We start from the raw sequence: 11,427 nt of genomic DNA, 5'->3' as shown, positions 1-11,427 counted from the left end.
TTGATACACTCCTCTGTGGCGCAATTGGTTAGCGCGCGGTACTTATACAGCAGTACAGTCGAGAAATGCCGAGGTTGTGAGTTCGAGCCTCACCTGGGGAAGAGTAAATTTTCGATTTTGTAACCTTTTCTTCTTGTCGTGCAAAATACAGTTATCTACTTGATACACTCCCCTGTGGCGCAATTGGTAAGCGCGCGGTACTTATACAGCAGTACAGCCGAGAAATGCCGAGGTTGTGAGTTCGAGCCTCACCTGGGGAAAAGTACCTTTTCGATTTTGTAACCTTTTCTTCTTGTCGTGCAAAATACAGTTATCTACTGGATACAATCCCCTGTGGCGCAATTGGTTAGCGCGCGGTACTTATACAGCAGTACAACCGAGATATGCCGAGGTTGTGAGTTCGAGCCTCACCTGGGGAAAAGTGGCTTTTCGATTTTGTAACCTTTTCTTCTTGTCGTGCAAAATACAGTTATCTACTTGATACACTCCCCTGTGGCGCAATTGGTTAGCGCGCGGTACTTATACAGCAATACAGCCGAGAAATGCCGAGGTTGTGAGTTCGAGCCTCACCTGGGGAAAAGTACCTTTTCGATTTTGTGACCTTTTCTTCTTGTCGTACAAAATACAGTTATCGACTCGATACAATCCCCTGTGGCGCAATTGGTTAGCGCGCGGTACTTATACAGCAGTACAGTCGAGAAATGCCGAGGATGTGAATTCGAGCCTCACCTGGGGAAGAGTAAATTTTCGATTTTGTAACCTTTTCTTCTTGTCGTGCAAAATACAGTTATCTTCTTGATACACTCCCCTGTGGCGCAATTGGTAAGCGCGCGGTACTTATACAGCAGTACAGCCGAGAAATGCCGAGGTTGTGAGTTCGAGCCTCACCTGGGGAAAAGTACCTTTTCGATTTTGTAACCTTTTCTTCTTGTCGTGCAAAATACAGTTATCTACTTGATACACTCCCCTGTGGCGCAATTGGTAAGCGCGCGGTACTTATACAGCAGTACAGCCGAGAAATGCCGAGGTTGTGAGTTCGAGCCTCACCTGGGGAAAAGTACCTTTTCGATTTTGTAACCTTTTCTTCTTGTCGTGCAAAGTACAGTTATCTACTTGGTACACTCCCCTCTGGCGCAATTGGTAAGCGCGCGGTACTTATACAGCAGTACAGCTGAGAAATGCCGAGGTTGTGAGTTCGAGCCTCACCTGGGGAAAAGTACCATTTCGATTTTGTAACCTTTTCTTCTTGTCGTGCAAAATACAGTTTTCTACTTGATACACTCCCCTGTAGCGCAATTGGTTAGCGCGCGGTACTTATACAGCAGTACAGCCGAGAAATGCCGAGGTTGTGAGTTCGAGCCTCACCTGGGGAAAAGTACCTTTTCGATTTTGTAACCTTTTCTTCTTGTCGTGCAAAATACAGTTATCTACTTGATACACTCCCCTGTGGCGCAATTGGTAAGCGCGCGGTACTTATACAGCAGTACAGCCGAGAAATGCCGAGGTTGTGAGTTCGAGCCTCACCTGGGGAAAAGTACCTTTTCGATTTTGTAACCTTTTCTTCTTGTCGTGCAAAATACAGTTATCTACTTGGTACAATCCCCTGTGGCGCAATTGGTTTGCGCGCGGTACTTATACAGCAGTACAGCCAAGAAATGCCGAGGTTGTGAGTTCGAGCCTCACCTGGGGAAGAGTAATTTTTCGATTTGGTAAACTTTTCTTCTTGTCGTTCAAAATACAGTTATCTACTTGACACAATCCCCTGTGGCGCAATTGGTTAGCGCGCGGTACTTATACAGCAGTACAGTCGAGAAATGCCGAGTCTGTGAGTTCGAGCCTCACCTGGGGAAGAGTAATTTTTCGATTTTGTAAACTTTTCTTCTTGTCGTTCAAAATACAGTTATCTACTTGATACAATCCCCTGTGGCGCAATTGGTTAGCGCGCGGTACTTATACAGTAGTACAGCCGAGAAATGCCGAGGTTGTGAGTTCGAGCCTCACCTGGGGAAGAGTAATTTTTCGATTTTGTAAACTTTTCTTCTTGTCGTTCAAAATACAGTTATCTACTTGATACAATCCCCTGTGGCGCAATTGGTTAGCGCGCGGTACTTATACAGCAGTACAGCCGAGAAATGCCGAGGTTGTGAGTTCGAGCCCCACCTGGGGAAGAGTAATTTTTCGATTTTGTAAACTTTTCTTCTTGTCGTTCAAAATACAGTTATCTACTTGATACAATCCCCTGTGGCGCAATTGGTTAGGGCGCGGTACTTATACAGCAGTACAGCCGAGAAATGCCGAGGTTGTGAGTTCGAGCCTCACCTGGGGAAGAGTGATTTTTCGATTTTGTAAACTTTTCTTCTTGTCGTGCAAAACACAGTTATCTGCTTGATACAATCCCCTGTGGCGCAATTGGTTAGCGCGCGGTACTTATACAGCAGTACAGTCGAGAAATGCCGAGGTTGTGAGTTCGAGCCTCACCTGGGGAAAAGTGGCTTTTCGATTTTTTAACCTTATCTTCTTGTCGTGCAAAAAAAAGTTATCTACTTGTTACAAATCCCTGTGGCGCAATTGGTTAGCGCGCGGTACTTATACAGCAGTACAGCCGAGAAATGCCGAGGTTGTGAGTTCGAGCCTCACCTGGGGAAGAGTAATTTTTCGATTTTGTAAACTTTTCTTCTTGTCGTTCAAAATACAGTTATCTACTTGATACAATCCCCTGTGGCGCAATTGGTTAGCGTGCGGTACTTATACAGCAGTACAGCCGTGAAATGCCGAGGTTGTGAGTTCGAGCCTCACCTGGGGAAGAGTGATTTTTCGATTTTGTAAACTTTTCTTCTTGTCGTGCAAAATACAGTTATCTACTTGATACAATCCCCTGTGGCGCAATTGGTTAGCGCGCGGTACTTATACAGCAGTACAGTCGAGAAATGCCGAGTCTGTGAGTTCGAGCCTCACCTGGGGAAGAGTAATTTTTCGATTTTGTAAACTTTTCTTCTTGTCGTTCAAAATACAGTTATCTACTAGATACAATCCCCTGTGGCGCAATTGGTTAGCGCGCGGTACTTATACAGTAGTACAGCCGAGAAATGCCGAGGTTGTGAGTTCGAGCCTCACCTGGGGAAGAGTAATTTTTCGATTTTGTAAACTTTTCTTCTTGTCGTTCAAAATACAGTTATCTACTTGATACAATCCCCTGTGGCGCAATTGGTTAGCGCGCGGTACTTATACAGCAGTACAGCCGAGAATTGCCGAGGTTGTGAGTTCGAGCCCCACCTGGGGAAGAGTAATTTTTCGATTTTGTAAACTTTTCTTCTTGTCGTTCAAAATACAGTTATCTACTTGATACAATCCCCTGTGGCGCAATTGGTTAGGGCGCGGTGCTTATACAGCAGTACAGCCGAGAAATGCCGAGGTTGTGAGTTCGAGCCTCACCTGGGGAAGAGTGATTTTTCGATTTTGTAAACTTTTCTTCTTGTCGTGCAAAACACAGTTATCTGCTTGATACAATCCCCTGTGGCGCAATTGGTTAGCGCGCGGTACTTATACAGCAGTACAGTCGAGAAATGCCGAGGTTGTGAGTTCGAGCCTCACCTGGGGAAAAGTGGCTTTTCGATTTTTTAACCTTATCTTCTTGTCGTGCAAAAAAAAGTTATCTACTTGATACAAATCCCTGTGGCGCAATTGGTTAGCGCGCGGTACTTATACAGCAGTACAGCCGAGAAATGCCGAGGTTGTGAGTTCGAGCCTCACCTGGGGAAGAGTAATTTTTCGATTTTGTAAACTTTTCTTCTTGTCGTTCAAAATACAGTTATCTACTTGATACAATCCCCTGTGGCGCAATTGGTTAGCGCGCGGTACTTTTACAGCAGTACAGCCGAGAAATGCCGAGATTGTGAGTTCGAGCCTCACCTGGGGAAGAGTAATTTTTCGATTTTGTAAACTTTTCTTCTTGTCGTTCAAAATACAGTTATCTACTTGATACAATCCCCTGTGGCGCAATTGGTTAGCGTGCGGTACTTATACAGCAGTACAGCCGTGAAATGCCGAGGTTGTGAGTTCGAGCCTCACCTGGGGAAGAGTGATTTTTCGATTTTGTAAACTTTTCTTCTTGTCGTGCAAAATACAGTTATCTACTTGATACAATCCCCTGTGGCGCAATTGGTTAGCGCGCGGTACTTATACAGCAGTACAGCCGAGAAATGCCGAGGTTGTGAGTTCGAGCCTCACCTGGGGAAGAGTAAATTTTCGATTTTGTAACCTTTTCTTCTTGTCGTGCAAAATACAGTTATCTACTTGATACACTCCCCTGTGGCGCAATTGGTAAGCGCGCGGTACTTATACAGCAGTACAGCCGAGAAATGCCGAGGTTGTGAGTTCGAGCCTCACCTGGGGAAAAGTACCTTTTCGATTTTGTAACCTTTTCTTCTTGTCGTGCAAAATACAGTTATCTACTGGATACAATCCCCTGTGGCGCAATTGGTTAGCGCGCGGTACTTATACAGCAGTACAGCCGAGATATGCCGAGGTTGTGAGTTCGAGCCTCACCTGGGGAAAAGTGGCTTTTCGATTTTGTAACCTTTTCTTCTTGTCGTGCAAAATACAGTTATTTACTTGATACACTCCTCTGTGGCGCAATTGGTTAGCGCGCGGTACTTATACAGCAGTACAGTCGAGAAATGCCGAGGTTGTGAGTTCGAGCCTCACCTGGGGAAGAGTAAATTTTCGATTTTGTAACCTTTTCTTCTTGTCGTGCAAAATACAGTTATCTACTTGATACACTCCCCTGTGGCGCAATTGGTAAGCGCGCGGTACTTATACAGCAGTACAGCCGAGAAATGCCGAGGTTGTGAGTTCGAGCCTCACCTGGGGAAAAGTACCTTTTCGATTTTGTAACCTTTTCTTCTTGTCGTGCAAAATACAGTTATCTACTGGATACAATCCCCTGTGGCGCAATTGGTTAGCGCGCGGTACTTATACAGCAGTACAACCGAGATATGCCGAGGTTGTGAGTTCGAGCCTCACCTGGGGAAAAGTGGCTTTTCGATTTTGTAACCTTTTCTTCTTGTCGTGCAAAATACAGTTATCTACTTGATACACTCCCCTGTGGCGCAATTGGTTAGCGCGCGGTACTTATACAGCAATACAGCCGAGAAATGCCGAGGTTGTGAGTTCGAGCCTCACCTGGGGAAAAGTACCTTTTCGATTTTGTGACCTTTTCTTCTTGTCGTACAAAATACAGTTATCGACTCGATACAATCCCCTGTGGCGCAATTGGTTAGCGCGCGGTACTTATACAGCAGTACAGTCGAGAAATGCCGAGGTTGTGAGTTCGAGCCTCACCTGGGGAAGAGTAAATTTTCGATTTTGTAACCTTTTCTTCTTGTCGTGCAAAATACAGTTATCTACTTGATACACTCCCCTGTGGCGCAATTGGTAAGCGCGCGGTACTTATACAGCAGTACAGCCGAGAAATGCCGAGGTTGTGAGTTCGAGCCTCACCTGGGGAAAAGTACCTTTTCGATTTTGTAACCTTTTCTTCTTGTCGTGCAAAATACAGTTATCTACTTGATACACTCCCCTGTGGCGCAATTGGTAAGCGCGCGGTACTTATACAGCAGTACAGCCGAGAAATGCCGAGGTTGTGAGTTCGAGCCTCACCTGGGGAAAAGTACCTTTTCGATTTTGTAACCTTTTCTTCTTGTCGTGCAAAGTACAGTTATCTACTTGGTACACTCCCCTGTGGCGCAATTGGTAAGCGCGCGGTACTTATACAGCAGTACAGCCGAGATATGCCGAGGTTGTGAGTTCGAGCCTCACCTGGGGAAAAGTGGCTTTTCGATTTTGTAACCTTTTCTTCTTGTCGTGCAAAATACAGTTATCTACTTGATACACTCCTCTGTGGCGCAATTGGTTAGCGCGCGGTACTTATACAGCAGTACAGTCGAGAAATGCCGAGGTTGTGAGTTCGAGCCTCACCTGGGGAAGAGTAAATTTTCGATTTTGTAACCTTTTCTTCTTGTCGTGCAAAATACAGTTATCTACTTGATACACTCCCCTGTGGCGCAATTGGTAAGCGCGCGGTACTTATACAGCAGTACAGCCGAGAAATGCCGAGGTTGTGAGTTCGAGCCTCACCTGGGGAAAAGTACCTTTTCGATTTTGTAACCTTTTCTTCTTGTCGTGCAAAATACAGTTATCTACTGGATACAATCCCCTGTGGCGCAATTGGTTAGCGCGCGGTACTTATACAGCAGTACAACCGAGATATGCCGAGGTTGTGAGTTCGAGCCTCACCTGGGGAAAAGTGGCTTTTCGATTTTGTAACCTTTTCTTCTTGTCGTGCAAAATACAGTTATCTACTTGATACACTCCCCTGTGGCGCAATTGGTTAGCGCGCGGTACTTATACAGCAATACAGCCGAGAAATGCCGAGGTTGTGAGTTCGAGCCTCACCTGGGGAAAAGTACCTTTTCGATTTTGTGACCTTTTCTTCTTGTCGTACAAAATACAGTTATCGACTCGATACAATCCCCTGTGGCGCAATTGGTTAGCGCGCGGTACTTATACAGCAGTACAGTCGAGAAATGCCGAGGATGTGAGTTCGAGCCTCACCTGGGGAAGAGTAAATTTTCGATTTTGTAACCTTTTCTTCTTGTCGTGCAAAATACAGTTATCTACTTGATACACTCCCCTGTGGCGCAATTGGTAAGCGCGCGGTACTTATACAGCAGTACAGCCGAGAAATGCCGAGGTTGTGAGTTCGAGCCTCACCTGGGGAAAAGTACCTTTTCGATTTTGTAACCTTTTCTTCTTGTCGTGCAAAATACAGTTATCTACTTGATACACTCCCCTGTGGCGCAATTGGTAAGCGCGCGGTACTTATACAGCAGTACAGCCGAGAAATGCCGAGGTTGTGAGTTCGAGCCTCACCTGGGGAAAAGTACCTTTTCGATTTTGTAACCTTTTCTTCTTGTCGTGCAAAGTACAGTTATCTACTTGGTACACTCCCCTGTGGCGCAATTGGTAAGCGCGCGGTACTTATACAGCAGTACAGCTGAGAAATGCCGAGGTTGTGAGTTCGAGCCTCACCTGGGGAAAAGTACCTTTTCGATTTTGTAACCTTTTCTTCTTGTCGTGCAAAATACAGTTATCTACTTGATACACTCCCCTGTAGCGCAATTGGTTAGCGCGCGGTACTTATACAGCAGTACAGCCGAGAAATGCCGAGGTTGTGAGTTCGAGCCTCACCTGGGGAAAAGTTACTTTTCGATTTTGTAACCTTTTCTTCTTGTCGTGCAAAATACAGTTATCTACTGGATACAATCCCCTGTGGCGCAATTGGTTAGCGCGCGGTACTTATAAGCAGTACAGCTGAGAAATGCCGAGGTTGTGTGTTCGAGCCTCACCTGGGGAAAAGTACCTTTTCGATTTTGTAACCTTTTCTTCTTGTCGTGCAAAATACAGTTATCTACTGGATACAATCCCCTGTGGCGCAATTGGTTAGCGCGCGGTACTTATACAGCAGTACAGCCGAGATATGCCGAGGTTGTGAGTTCGAGCCTCACCTGGGGAAAAGTGGCTTTTCGATTTTGTAACCTTTTCTTCTTGTCGTGCAAAATACAGTTATCTACTGGATACAATCCCCTGTGGCGCAATTGGTTAGCGCGCGGTACTTATACAGCAGTACAGCCGAGAAATGCCGAGATTGTGCGTTCGAGACTCACCTGGGGAAAAGTACCTTTTAGATTTTGAGAAATTTTCTTCTTGTCGTACAAAATACAGTTATCGACTCGATACAATCCCCTGTGGCGCAATTGGTTAGCGCGCGGTACTTATACAGCAGTACAGTCGAGAAATGCCGAGGTTGTGAGTTCGAGCCTCACCTGGGGAAGAGTAAATTTTCGATTTTGTAACCTTTTCTTTTTGTCGTGCAAAATACAGTTATCTACTTGATACACTCCCCTGTGGCGCAATTGGTTAGCGCGCGGTACTTATACAGCAGTACAGCCGAGAAATGACGAGGTTGTGAGTTCGAGCCTCACCTGGGGAAGAGTAAATTTTCGATTTTGTAACCTTTTCTTCTTGTCGTACAAAATACAGTTATCGACTCGTTACAATCCCCTGTGGCGCAATTGGTTAGCGCGCGGTACTTATACAGCAGTACAGTCGAGAAATGCCGAGGTTGTGAGTTCGAGCCTCACCTGGGGAAAAGTACCTTTTCGATTTTGTGACCTTTTCTTCTTGTTGTACAAAATACAGTTATCGACTCGATACACTCCCCTGTGGCGCAATTGGTTAGCGCGCGGTACTTATACAGCAGTACAGCCGAGAAATGCCGAGGTTGTGAGTTCGAGCCTCACCTGGGGAAGAGTAGATTTTTGATTTTGTAACCTTTTCTTCTTGTCGTGCAAAATACAGTTATCTACTTGATACACTTCCCTGTGGCGCAATTGGTAAGCGCGCGGTACTTATACAGCAGTACAGCCGAGAAATGCCGAGGTTGTGAGTTCGAGCCTCACCTGGGGAAATGTACCTTTTCGATTTTGTGAAATTTTCTTCTTGTCGTACAAAATACAGTTATCGACTCGATACAATCCCCTGTGGCGCAATTGGTTAGCGCGCGGTACTTATACAGCAGTACAGCCGAGAAATGCCGAGGTTGTGAGTTCGAGCCTCACCTGGGGAAATGTACCTTTTCGATTTTGTGAAATTTTCTTCTTGTCGTACAAAATACAGTTATCGACTCGATACAATCCCCTGTGGCGCAATTGGTTAGCGCGCGGTACTTATACAGCAGTACAGTCGAGAAATGCCGAGTTTGTGAGTTCGAGCCTCACCTGGGGAAGAGTAAATTTTCGATTTTGTAACCTTTTCTTCTTGTCGTGCAAAATACAGTTATCTACTTGATACACTCCCCGGTGGCGCAATTGGTAAGCGCGCGGTACTTATACAGCAGTACAGCCGAGAAATGCCGAGGTGGTGAGTTCGAGCCTCACCTGGGGAAAAGTACCTTTTCGATTTTGTAACCTTTTCTTCTTGTCGTACAAAATACAGTTATCGACTCGTTACAATCCCCTGTGGCGCAATTGGTTAGCGCGCGGTACTTATACTGCAGTACAGTCGAAAAATGCCGAGGTTGTGAGTTCGAGCCTCACCTGGGGAAAAGTACCTTTTCGATTTTGTGACCTTTTCTTCTTGTCGTACAAAATACAGTTATCGACTCGATACACTCCCCTGTGGCGCAATTGGTAAGCGCGCGGTACTTATACAGCAGTACAGTCGAGAAATGCCGAGGTTGTGAGTTCGAGCCTCACCTGGGGAAGAGTAAATTTTCGATTTTGTAACCTTTTCTTCTTGTCGTGCAAAATACAGTTATCTACTTGATACACTCCCCGGTGGCGCAATTGGTAAGCGCGCGGTACTTATACAGCAGTACAGCCGAGAAATGCCGAGGTGGTGAGTTCGAGCCTCACCTGGGGAAAAGTACCTTTTCGATTTTGTAACCTTTTCTTCTTGTCGTGCAAAATACAGTTATCTACTAGATACACTCCCCTGTGGCGCAATTGGTAAGCGCGCGGTACTTATACAGCAGTACAGCCGAGATATGCCGAGGTTGTGAGTTCGAGCCTCACCTGGGGAAAAGTACCTTTTCGATTTTGTAACCTTTTCTTCTTGTCGTGCAAAATACAGTTATCTACTGGATACAATCCCCTGTAGCGCAATTGGTTAGCGCGCGGTACTTATACAGCAGTACAGCCGAGATATGCCGAGGTTGTGAGTTCGAGCCTCACCTGGGGAAAAGTGGCTTTTCGATTTTGTAACCTTTTCTTCTTGTCGTGCAAAATACAGTTATCTACTTGATACAATCCCCTGTGGCGCAATTGGTTAGCGTGCGGTACTTATACAGCAGTACAGCCGTGAAATGCCGAGGTTGTGAGTTCGAGCCTCACCTGGGAAAGAGTGATTTTTCGATTTTGTAAACTTTTCTTCTTGTCGTGCAAAATACAGTTATCTACTTGATACAATCCCCTGTGGCGCAATTGGTTAGCGCGCGGTACTTATACAGCAGTACAGCCGAGAAATGCCGAGGTTGTGAGTTCGAGCCTCACCTGGGGAAAAGTACCTTTTCGATTTTGTAACCTTTTCTTCTTGTCGTGCAAAATACAGTTATCTACTTGATACACTCCCCTGTGGCGCAATTGGTTAGCGCGCGGTACTTATACAGCAGTACAGCCGAGAAATGCCGAGATTGTGCGTTCGAGACTCACCTGGGGAAAAGTACCTTTTAGATTTTGAGAAATTTTCTTCTTGTCGTACAAAATACAGTTATCGACTCGATACAATCCCCTGTGGCGCAATTGGTTAGCGCGCGGTACTTATACAGCAGTACAGTCGAGAAATGCCGAGGTTGTGAGTTCGAGCCTCACCTGGGGAAGAGTAAATTTTCGATTTTGTAAACTTTTCTTTTTGTCGTGCAAAATACAGTTATCTACTTGATACACTCCCCTGTGGCGCAATTGGTTAGCGCGCGGTACTTATACAGCAGTACAGCCGAGAAATGCCGAGGTTGTGAGTTCGAGCCTCACCTGGGGAAGAGTAAATTTTCGATTTTGTAACCTTTTCTTCTTGTCGTACAAAATACAGTTATCGACTCGTTACAATCCCCTGTGGCGCAATTGGTTAGCGCGCGGTACTTATACAGCAGTACAGTCGAGAAATGCCGAGGTTGTGAGTTCGAGCCTCACCTGGGGAAAAGTACCTTTTCGATTTTGTGACCTTTTCTTCTTGTTGTACAAAATACAGTTATCGACTCGATACACTCCCCTGTGGCGCAATTGGTTAGCGCGCGGTACTTATACAGCAGTACAGCCGAGAAAACCGAGTTTGTGAGTTCGAGCCTAACCTGGGGAAAAGTACCTTTTCGATTTTGTAACCTTTTCTTCTTGTCGTGCAAAATACAGTTATCTACTTGGTACAATCCCCTGTGGCGCAATTGGTTTGCGCGCGGTACTTATACAGCAGTACAGCCAAGAAATGCCGAGGTTGTGAGTTCGAGCCTCACCTGGGGAAGAGTAATTTTTCGATTTGGTAAACTTTTCTTCTTGTCGTTCAAAATACAGTTATCTACTTGACACAATCCCCTGTGGCGCAATTGGTTAGCGCGCGGTACTTATACAGCAGTACAGTCGAGAAATGCCGAGTCTGTGAGTTCGAGCCTCACCTGGGGAAGAGTAATTTTTCGATTTTGTAAACTTTTCTTCTTGTCGTTCAAAATACAGTTATCTACTTGATAAATCCCCTGTGGCGCAATTGGTTAGCGCGCGGTACTTATACAGCAGTACAGCCGAGAAATGCCGAGGTTGTGAGTTCGAGCCCCACCTGGGGAAGAGTAATTTTTCGATTTTGTAAACTTTTCTTCTTGTCGTT

At 45.6% G+C, this 11,427-nt stretch overlaps 61 non-coding genes across 61 annotated transcripts; all 61 read left to right on the top strand.

Moving 5' to 3' along the window:
- The first annotated feature begins 9 nt into the window (after positions 1 to 9).
- On the top strand, positions 10 to 101 carry TRNAI-UAU (transfer RNA isoleucine (anticodon UAU)). The gene is given in 2 exon segments: positions 10 to 47; positions 66 to 101. It is a non-coding gene; the product is annotated as a tRNA-Ile (tRNA).
- A 67-nt stretch (positions 102 to 168) lies between these two features.
- TRNAI-UAU (transfer RNA isoleucine (anticodon UAU)) lies at positions 169 to 260 on the top strand. The gene is given in 2 exon segments: positions 169 to 206; positions 225 to 260. It is a non-coding gene; the product is annotated as a tRNA-Ile (tRNA).
- Positions 261 to 327: 67 nt separating this feature from the next.
- Positions 328 to 419, top strand: TRNAI-UAU (transfer RNA isoleucine (anticodon UAU)). Its single transcript is given in 2 exon segments — positions 328 to 365; positions 384 to 419. It is a non-coding gene; the product is annotated as a tRNA-Ile (tRNA).
- A 67-nt stretch (positions 420 to 486) lies between these two features.
- TRNAI-UAU (transfer RNA isoleucine (anticodon UAU)) lies at positions 487 to 578 on the top strand. The gene is given in 2 exon segments: positions 487 to 524; positions 543 to 578. It is a non-coding gene; the product is annotated as a tRNA-Ile (tRNA).
- Positions 579 to 804: 226 nt separating this feature from the next.
- Positions 805 to 896, top strand: TRNAI-UAU (transfer RNA isoleucine (anticodon UAU)). Its single transcript is given in 2 exon segments — positions 805 to 842; positions 861 to 896. It is a non-coding gene; the product is annotated as a tRNA-Ile (tRNA).
- A 67-nt stretch (positions 897 to 963) lies between these two features.
- On the top strand, positions 964 to 1,055 carry TRNAI-UAU (transfer RNA isoleucine (anticodon UAU)). The gene is given in 2 exon segments: positions 964 to 1,001; positions 1,020 to 1,055. It is a non-coding gene; the product is annotated as a tRNA-Ile (tRNA).
- Positions 1,056 to 1,281: 226 nt separating this feature from the next.
- On the top strand, positions 1,282 to 1,373 carry TRNAI-UAU (transfer RNA isoleucine (anticodon UAU)). The gene is given in 2 exon segments: positions 1,282 to 1,319; positions 1,338 to 1,373. It is a non-coding gene; the product is annotated as a tRNA-Ile (tRNA).
- A 67-nt stretch (positions 1,374 to 1,440) lies between these two features.
- On the top strand, positions 1,441 to 1,532 carry TRNAI-UAU (transfer RNA isoleucine (anticodon UAU)). Its single transcript is given in 2 exon segments — positions 1,441 to 1,478; positions 1,497 to 1,532. It is a non-coding gene; the product is annotated as a tRNA-Ile (tRNA).
- A 67-nt stretch (positions 1,533 to 1,599) lies between these two features.
- Positions 1,600 to 1,691, top strand: TRNAI-UAU (transfer RNA isoleucine (anticodon UAU)). The gene is given in 2 exon segments: positions 1,600 to 1,637; positions 1,656 to 1,691. It is a non-coding gene; the product is annotated as a tRNA-Ile (tRNA).
- A 67-nt stretch (positions 1,692 to 1,758) lies between these two features.
- Positions 1,759 to 1,850, top strand: TRNAI-UAU (transfer RNA isoleucine (anticodon UAU)). The gene is given in 2 exon segments: positions 1,759 to 1,796; positions 1,815 to 1,850. It is a non-coding gene; the product is annotated as a tRNA-Ile (tRNA).
- Positions 1,851 to 1,917: 67 nt separating this feature from the next.
- On the top strand, positions 1,918 to 2,009 carry TRNAI-UAU (transfer RNA isoleucine (anticodon UAU)). The gene is given in 2 exon segments: positions 1,918 to 1,955; positions 1,974 to 2,009. It is a non-coding gene; the product is annotated as a tRNA-Ile (tRNA).
- A 67-nt stretch (positions 2,010 to 2,076) lies between these two features.
- TRNAI-UAU (transfer RNA isoleucine (anticodon UAU)) lies at positions 2,077 to 2,168 on the top strand. Its single transcript is given in 2 exon segments — positions 2,077 to 2,114; positions 2,133 to 2,168. It is a non-coding gene; the product is annotated as a tRNA-Ile (tRNA).
- A 226-nt stretch (positions 2,169 to 2,394) lies between these two features.
- On the top strand, positions 2,395 to 2,486 carry TRNAI-UAU (transfer RNA isoleucine (anticodon UAU)). Its single transcript is given in 2 exon segments — positions 2,395 to 2,432; positions 2,451 to 2,486. It is a non-coding gene; the product is annotated as a tRNA-Ile (tRNA).
- A 226-nt stretch (positions 2,487 to 2,712) lies between these two features.
- Positions 2,713 to 2,804, top strand: TRNAI-UAU (transfer RNA isoleucine (anticodon UAU)). The gene is given in 2 exon segments: positions 2,713 to 2,750; positions 2,769 to 2,804. It is a non-coding gene; the product is annotated as a tRNA-Ile (tRNA).
- Positions 2,805 to 2,871: 67 nt separating this feature from the next.
- Positions 2,872 to 2,963, top strand: TRNAI-UAU (transfer RNA isoleucine (anticodon UAU)). The gene is given in 2 exon segments: positions 2,872 to 2,909; positions 2,928 to 2,963. It is a non-coding gene; the product is annotated as a tRNA-Ile (tRNA).
- A 67-nt stretch (positions 2,964 to 3,030) lies between these two features.
- TRNAI-UAU (transfer RNA isoleucine (anticodon UAU)) lies at positions 3,031 to 3,122 on the top strand. Its single transcript is given in 2 exon segments — positions 3,031 to 3,068; positions 3,087 to 3,122. It is a non-coding gene; the product is annotated as a tRNA-Ile (tRNA).
- Positions 3,123 to 3,189: 67 nt separating this feature from the next.
- Positions 3,190 to 3,281, top strand: TRNAI-UAU (transfer RNA isoleucine (anticodon UAU)). Its single transcript is given in 2 exon segments — positions 3,190 to 3,227; positions 3,246 to 3,281. It is a non-coding gene; the product is annotated as a tRNA-Ile (tRNA).
- A 226-nt stretch (positions 3,282 to 3,507) lies between these two features.
- Positions 3,508 to 3,599, top strand: TRNAI-UAU (transfer RNA isoleucine (anticodon UAU)). Its single transcript is given in 2 exon segments — positions 3,508 to 3,545; positions 3,564 to 3,599. It is a non-coding gene; the product is annotated as a tRNA-Ile (tRNA).
- A 385-nt stretch (positions 3,600 to 3,984) lies between these two features.
- Positions 3,985 to 4,076, top strand: TRNAI-UAU (transfer RNA isoleucine (anticodon UAU)). The gene is given in 2 exon segments: positions 3,985 to 4,022; positions 4,041 to 4,076. It is a non-coding gene; the product is annotated as a tRNA-Ile (tRNA).
- Positions 4,077 to 4,143: 67 nt separating this feature from the next.
- On the top strand, positions 4,144 to 4,235 carry TRNAI-UAU (transfer RNA isoleucine (anticodon UAU)). The gene is given in 2 exon segments: positions 4,144 to 4,181; positions 4,200 to 4,235. It is a non-coding gene; the product is annotated as a tRNA-Ile (tRNA).
- Positions 4,236 to 4,302: 67 nt separating this feature from the next.
- Positions 4,303 to 4,394, top strand: TRNAI-UAU (transfer RNA isoleucine (anticodon UAU)). The gene is given in 2 exon segments: positions 4,303 to 4,340; positions 4,359 to 4,394. It is a non-coding gene; the product is annotated as a tRNA-Ile (tRNA).
- Positions 4,395 to 4,461: 67 nt separating this feature from the next.
- On the top strand, positions 4,462 to 4,553 carry TRNAI-UAU (transfer RNA isoleucine (anticodon UAU)). The gene is given in 2 exon segments: positions 4,462 to 4,499; positions 4,518 to 4,553. It is a non-coding gene; the product is annotated as a tRNA-Ile (tRNA).
- A 67-nt stretch (positions 4,554 to 4,620) lies between these two features.
- TRNAI-UAU (transfer RNA isoleucine (anticodon UAU)) lies at positions 4,621 to 4,712 on the top strand. The gene is given in 2 exon segments: positions 4,621 to 4,658; positions 4,677 to 4,712. It is a non-coding gene; the product is annotated as a tRNA-Ile (tRNA).
- A 67-nt stretch (positions 4,713 to 4,779) lies between these two features.
- Positions 4,780 to 4,871, top strand: TRNAI-UAU (transfer RNA isoleucine (anticodon UAU)). Its single transcript is given in 2 exon segments — positions 4,780 to 4,817; positions 4,836 to 4,871. It is a non-coding gene; the product is annotated as a tRNA-Ile (tRNA).
- A 67-nt stretch (positions 4,872 to 4,938) lies between these two features.
- TRNAI-UAU (transfer RNA isoleucine (anticodon UAU)) lies at positions 4,939 to 5,030 on the top strand. Its single transcript is given in 2 exon segments — positions 4,939 to 4,976; positions 4,995 to 5,030. It is a non-coding gene; the product is annotated as a tRNA-Ile (tRNA).
- Positions 5,031 to 5,097: 67 nt separating this feature from the next.
- On the top strand, positions 5,098 to 5,189 carry TRNAI-UAU (transfer RNA isoleucine (anticodon UAU)). Its single transcript is given in 2 exon segments — positions 5,098 to 5,135; positions 5,154 to 5,189. It is a non-coding gene; the product is annotated as a tRNA-Ile (tRNA).
- Positions 5,190 to 5,256: 67 nt separating this feature from the next.
- On the top strand, positions 5,257 to 5,348 carry TRNAI-UAU (transfer RNA isoleucine (anticodon UAU)). The gene is given in 2 exon segments: positions 5,257 to 5,294; positions 5,313 to 5,348. It is a non-coding gene; the product is annotated as a tRNA-Ile (tRNA).
- A 67-nt stretch (positions 5,349 to 5,415) lies between these two features.
- TRNAI-UAU (transfer RNA isoleucine (anticodon UAU)) lies at positions 5,416 to 5,507 on the top strand. The gene is given in 2 exon segments: positions 5,416 to 5,453; positions 5,472 to 5,507. It is a non-coding gene; the product is annotated as a tRNA-Ile (tRNA).
- A 67-nt stretch (positions 5,508 to 5,574) lies between these two features.
- TRNAI-UAU (transfer RNA isoleucine (anticodon UAU)) lies at positions 5,575 to 5,666 on the top strand. The gene is given in 2 exon segments: positions 5,575 to 5,612; positions 5,631 to 5,666. It is a non-coding gene; the product is annotated as a tRNA-Ile (tRNA).
- A 67-nt stretch (positions 5,667 to 5,733) lies between these two features.
- TRNAI-UAU (transfer RNA isoleucine (anticodon UAU)) lies at positions 5,734 to 5,825 on the top strand. The gene is given in 2 exon segments: positions 5,734 to 5,771; positions 5,790 to 5,825. It is a non-coding gene; the product is annotated as a tRNA-Ile (tRNA).
- A 67-nt stretch (positions 5,826 to 5,892) lies between these two features.
- Positions 5,893 to 5,984, top strand: TRNAI-UAU (transfer RNA isoleucine (anticodon UAU)). Its single transcript is given in 2 exon segments — positions 5,893 to 5,930; positions 5,949 to 5,984. It is a non-coding gene; the product is annotated as a tRNA-Ile (tRNA).
- Positions 5,985 to 6,051: 67 nt separating this feature from the next.
- Positions 6,052 to 6,143, top strand: TRNAI-UAU (transfer RNA isoleucine (anticodon UAU)). The gene is given in 2 exon segments: positions 6,052 to 6,089; positions 6,108 to 6,143. It is a non-coding gene; the product is annotated as a tRNA-Ile (tRNA).
- A 67-nt stretch (positions 6,144 to 6,210) lies between these two features.
- On the top strand, positions 6,211 to 6,302 carry TRNAI-UAU (transfer RNA isoleucine (anticodon UAU)). The gene is given in 2 exon segments: positions 6,211 to 6,248; positions 6,267 to 6,302. It is a non-coding gene; the product is annotated as a tRNA-Ile (tRNA).
- Positions 6,303 to 6,369: 67 nt separating this feature from the next.
- TRNAI-UAU (transfer RNA isoleucine (anticodon UAU)) lies at positions 6,370 to 6,461 on the top strand. The gene is given in 2 exon segments: positions 6,370 to 6,407; positions 6,426 to 6,461. It is a non-coding gene; the product is annotated as a tRNA-Ile (tRNA).
- Positions 6,462 to 6,528: 67 nt separating this feature from the next.
- TRNAI-UAU (transfer RNA isoleucine (anticodon UAU)) lies at positions 6,529 to 6,620 on the top strand. The gene is given in 2 exon segments: positions 6,529 to 6,566; positions 6,585 to 6,620. It is a non-coding gene; the product is annotated as a tRNA-Ile (tRNA).
- Positions 6,621 to 6,687: 67 nt separating this feature from the next.
- On the top strand, positions 6,688 to 6,779 carry TRNAI-UAU (transfer RNA isoleucine (anticodon UAU)). The gene is given in 2 exon segments: positions 6,688 to 6,725; positions 6,744 to 6,779. It is a non-coding gene; the product is annotated as a tRNA-Ile (tRNA).
- Positions 6,780 to 6,846: 67 nt separating this feature from the next.
- TRNAI-UAU (transfer RNA isoleucine (anticodon UAU)) lies at positions 6,847 to 6,938 on the top strand. The gene is given in 2 exon segments: positions 6,847 to 6,884; positions 6,903 to 6,938. It is a non-coding gene; the product is annotated as a tRNA-Ile (tRNA).
- Positions 6,939 to 7,005: 67 nt separating this feature from the next.
- Positions 7,006 to 7,097, top strand: TRNAI-UAU (transfer RNA isoleucine (anticodon UAU)). The gene is given in 2 exon segments: positions 7,006 to 7,043; positions 7,062 to 7,097. It is a non-coding gene; the product is annotated as a tRNA-Ile (tRNA).
- A 67-nt stretch (positions 7,098 to 7,164) lies between these two features.
- Positions 7,165 to 7,256, top strand: TRNAI-UAU (transfer RNA isoleucine (anticodon UAU)). The gene is given in 2 exon segments: positions 7,165 to 7,202; positions 7,221 to 7,256. It is a non-coding gene; the product is annotated as a tRNA-Ile (tRNA).
- Positions 7,257 to 7,481: 225 nt separating this feature from the next.
- TRNAI-UAU (transfer RNA isoleucine (anticodon UAU)) lies at positions 7,482 to 7,573 on the top strand. Its single transcript is given in 2 exon segments — positions 7,482 to 7,519; positions 7,538 to 7,573. It is a non-coding gene; the product is annotated as a tRNA-Ile (tRNA).
- A 226-nt stretch (positions 7,574 to 7,799) lies between these two features.
- TRNAI-UAU (transfer RNA isoleucine (anticodon UAU)) lies at positions 7,800 to 7,891 on the top strand. The gene is given in 2 exon segments: positions 7,800 to 7,837; positions 7,856 to 7,891. It is a non-coding gene; the product is annotated as a tRNA-Ile (tRNA).
- A 67-nt stretch (positions 7,892 to 7,958) lies between these two features.
- TRNAI-UAU (transfer RNA isoleucine (anticodon UAU)) lies at positions 7,959 to 8,050 on the top strand. The gene is given in 2 exon segments: positions 7,959 to 7,996; positions 8,015 to 8,050. It is a non-coding gene; the product is annotated as a tRNA-Ile (tRNA).
- Positions 8,051 to 8,117: 67 nt separating this feature from the next.
- Positions 8,118 to 8,209, top strand: TRNAI-UAU (transfer RNA isoleucine (anticodon UAU)). The gene is given in 2 exon segments: positions 8,118 to 8,155; positions 8,174 to 8,209. It is a non-coding gene; the product is annotated as a tRNA-Ile (tRNA).
- A 67-nt stretch (positions 8,210 to 8,276) lies between these two features.
- On the top strand, positions 8,277 to 8,368 carry TRNAI-UAU (transfer RNA isoleucine (anticodon UAU)). The gene is given in 2 exon segments: positions 8,277 to 8,314; positions 8,333 to 8,368. It is a non-coding gene; the product is annotated as a tRNA-Ile (tRNA).
- A 67-nt stretch (positions 8,369 to 8,435) lies between these two features.
- TRNAI-UAU (transfer RNA isoleucine (anticodon UAU)) lies at positions 8,436 to 8,527 on the top strand. Its single transcript is given in 2 exon segments — positions 8,436 to 8,473; positions 8,492 to 8,527. It is a non-coding gene; the product is annotated as a tRNA-Ile (tRNA).
- Positions 8,528 to 8,594: 67 nt separating this feature from the next.
- On the top strand, positions 8,595 to 8,686 carry TRNAI-UAU (transfer RNA isoleucine (anticodon UAU)). The gene is given in 2 exon segments: positions 8,595 to 8,632; positions 8,651 to 8,686. It is a non-coding gene; the product is annotated as a tRNA-Ile (tRNA).
- Positions 8,687 to 8,753: 67 nt separating this feature from the next.
- TRNAI-UAU (transfer RNA isoleucine (anticodon UAU)) lies at positions 8,754 to 8,845 on the top strand. Its single transcript is given in 2 exon segments — positions 8,754 to 8,791; positions 8,810 to 8,845. It is a non-coding gene; the product is annotated as a tRNA-Ile (tRNA).
- A 67-nt stretch (positions 8,846 to 8,912) lies between these two features.
- Positions 8,913 to 9,004, top strand: TRNAI-UAU (transfer RNA isoleucine (anticodon UAU)). The gene is given in 2 exon segments: positions 8,913 to 8,950; positions 8,969 to 9,004. It is a non-coding gene; the product is annotated as a tRNA-Ile (tRNA).
- A 67-nt stretch (positions 9,005 to 9,071) lies between these two features.
- On the top strand, positions 9,072 to 9,163 carry TRNAI-UAU (transfer RNA isoleucine (anticodon UAU)). Its single transcript is given in 2 exon segments — positions 9,072 to 9,109; positions 9,128 to 9,163. It is a non-coding gene; the product is annotated as a tRNA-Ile (tRNA).
- Positions 9,164 to 9,230: 67 nt separating this feature from the next.
- TRNAI-UAU (transfer RNA isoleucine (anticodon UAU)) lies at positions 9,231 to 9,322 on the top strand. The gene is given in 2 exon segments: positions 9,231 to 9,268; positions 9,287 to 9,322. It is a non-coding gene; the product is annotated as a tRNA-Ile (tRNA).
- Positions 9,323 to 9,389: 67 nt separating this feature from the next.
- Positions 9,390 to 9,481, top strand: TRNAI-UAU (transfer RNA isoleucine (anticodon UAU)). Its single transcript is given in 2 exon segments — positions 9,390 to 9,427; positions 9,446 to 9,481. It is a non-coding gene; the product is annotated as a tRNA-Ile (tRNA).
- Positions 9,482 to 9,548: 67 nt separating this feature from the next.
- TRNAI-UAU (transfer RNA isoleucine (anticodon UAU)) lies at positions 9,549 to 9,640 on the top strand. Its single transcript is given in 2 exon segments — positions 9,549 to 9,586; positions 9,605 to 9,640. It is a non-coding gene; the product is annotated as a tRNA-Ile (tRNA).
- A 67-nt stretch (positions 9,641 to 9,707) lies between these two features.
- TRNAI-UAU (transfer RNA isoleucine (anticodon UAU)) lies at positions 9,708 to 9,799 on the top strand. The gene is given in 2 exon segments: positions 9,708 to 9,745; positions 9,764 to 9,799. It is a non-coding gene; the product is annotated as a tRNA-Ile (tRNA).
- Positions 9,800 to 9,866: 67 nt separating this feature from the next.
- TRNAI-UAU (transfer RNA isoleucine (anticodon UAU)) lies at positions 9,867 to 9,958 on the top strand. The gene is given in 2 exon segments: positions 9,867 to 9,904; positions 9,923 to 9,958. It is a non-coding gene; the product is annotated as a tRNA-Ile (tRNA).
- A 67-nt stretch (positions 9,959 to 10,025) lies between these two features.
- Positions 10,026 to 10,117, top strand: TRNAI-UAU (transfer RNA isoleucine (anticodon UAU)). Its single transcript is given in 2 exon segments — positions 10,026 to 10,063; positions 10,082 to 10,117. It is a non-coding gene; the product is annotated as a tRNA-Ile (tRNA).
- A 226-nt stretch (positions 10,118 to 10,343) lies between these two features.
- On the top strand, positions 10,344 to 10,435 carry TRNAI-UAU (transfer RNA isoleucine (anticodon UAU)). The gene is given in 2 exon segments: positions 10,344 to 10,381; positions 10,400 to 10,435. It is a non-coding gene; the product is annotated as a tRNA-Ile (tRNA).
- Positions 10,436 to 10,502: 67 nt separating this feature from the next.
- On the top strand, positions 10,503 to 10,594 carry TRNAI-UAU (transfer RNA isoleucine (anticodon UAU)). The gene is given in 2 exon segments: positions 10,503 to 10,540; positions 10,559 to 10,594. It is a non-coding gene; the product is annotated as a tRNA-Ile (tRNA).
- A 67-nt stretch (positions 10,595 to 10,661) lies between these two features.
- On the top strand, positions 10,662 to 10,753 carry TRNAI-UAU (transfer RNA isoleucine (anticodon UAU)). Its single transcript is given in 2 exon segments — positions 10,662 to 10,699; positions 10,718 to 10,753. It is a non-coding gene; the product is annotated as a tRNA-Ile (tRNA).
- A 225-nt stretch (positions 10,754 to 10,978) lies between these two features.
- Positions 10,979 to 11,070, top strand: TRNAI-UAU (transfer RNA isoleucine (anticodon UAU)). Its single transcript is given in 2 exon segments — positions 10,979 to 11,016; positions 11,035 to 11,070. It is a non-coding gene; the product is annotated as a tRNA-Ile (tRNA).
- A 67-nt stretch (positions 11,071 to 11,137) lies between these two features.
- On the top strand, positions 11,138 to 11,229 carry TRNAI-UAU (transfer RNA isoleucine (anticodon UAU)). Its single transcript is given in 2 exon segments — positions 11,138 to 11,175; positions 11,194 to 11,229. It is a non-coding gene; the product is annotated as a tRNA-Ile (tRNA).
- A 66-nt stretch (positions 11,230 to 11,295) lies between these two features.
- Positions 11,296 to 11,387, top strand: TRNAI-UAU (transfer RNA isoleucine (anticodon UAU)). Its single transcript is given in 2 exon segments — positions 11,296 to 11,333; positions 11,352 to 11,387. It is a non-coding gene; the product is annotated as a tRNA-Ile (tRNA).
- Positions 11,388 to 11,427: the final 40 nt, after the last annotated feature.

The sequence above is a fragment of the Leiobunum rupestre genome, chromosome 1, assembly GCF_980474605.1.
Source record: "Leiobunum rupestre chromosome 1, qqLeiRupe1.1.hap1, whole genome shotgun sequence".
Taxonomy (NCBI): Eukaryota; Metazoa; Arthropoda; class Arachnida; order Opiliones; family Sclerosomatidae; genus Leiobunum; species Leiobunum rupestre.
Note: the sequence above shows the minus strand (reverse complement) of the source record. Positions and strands in the feature narration are given on the sequence as shown.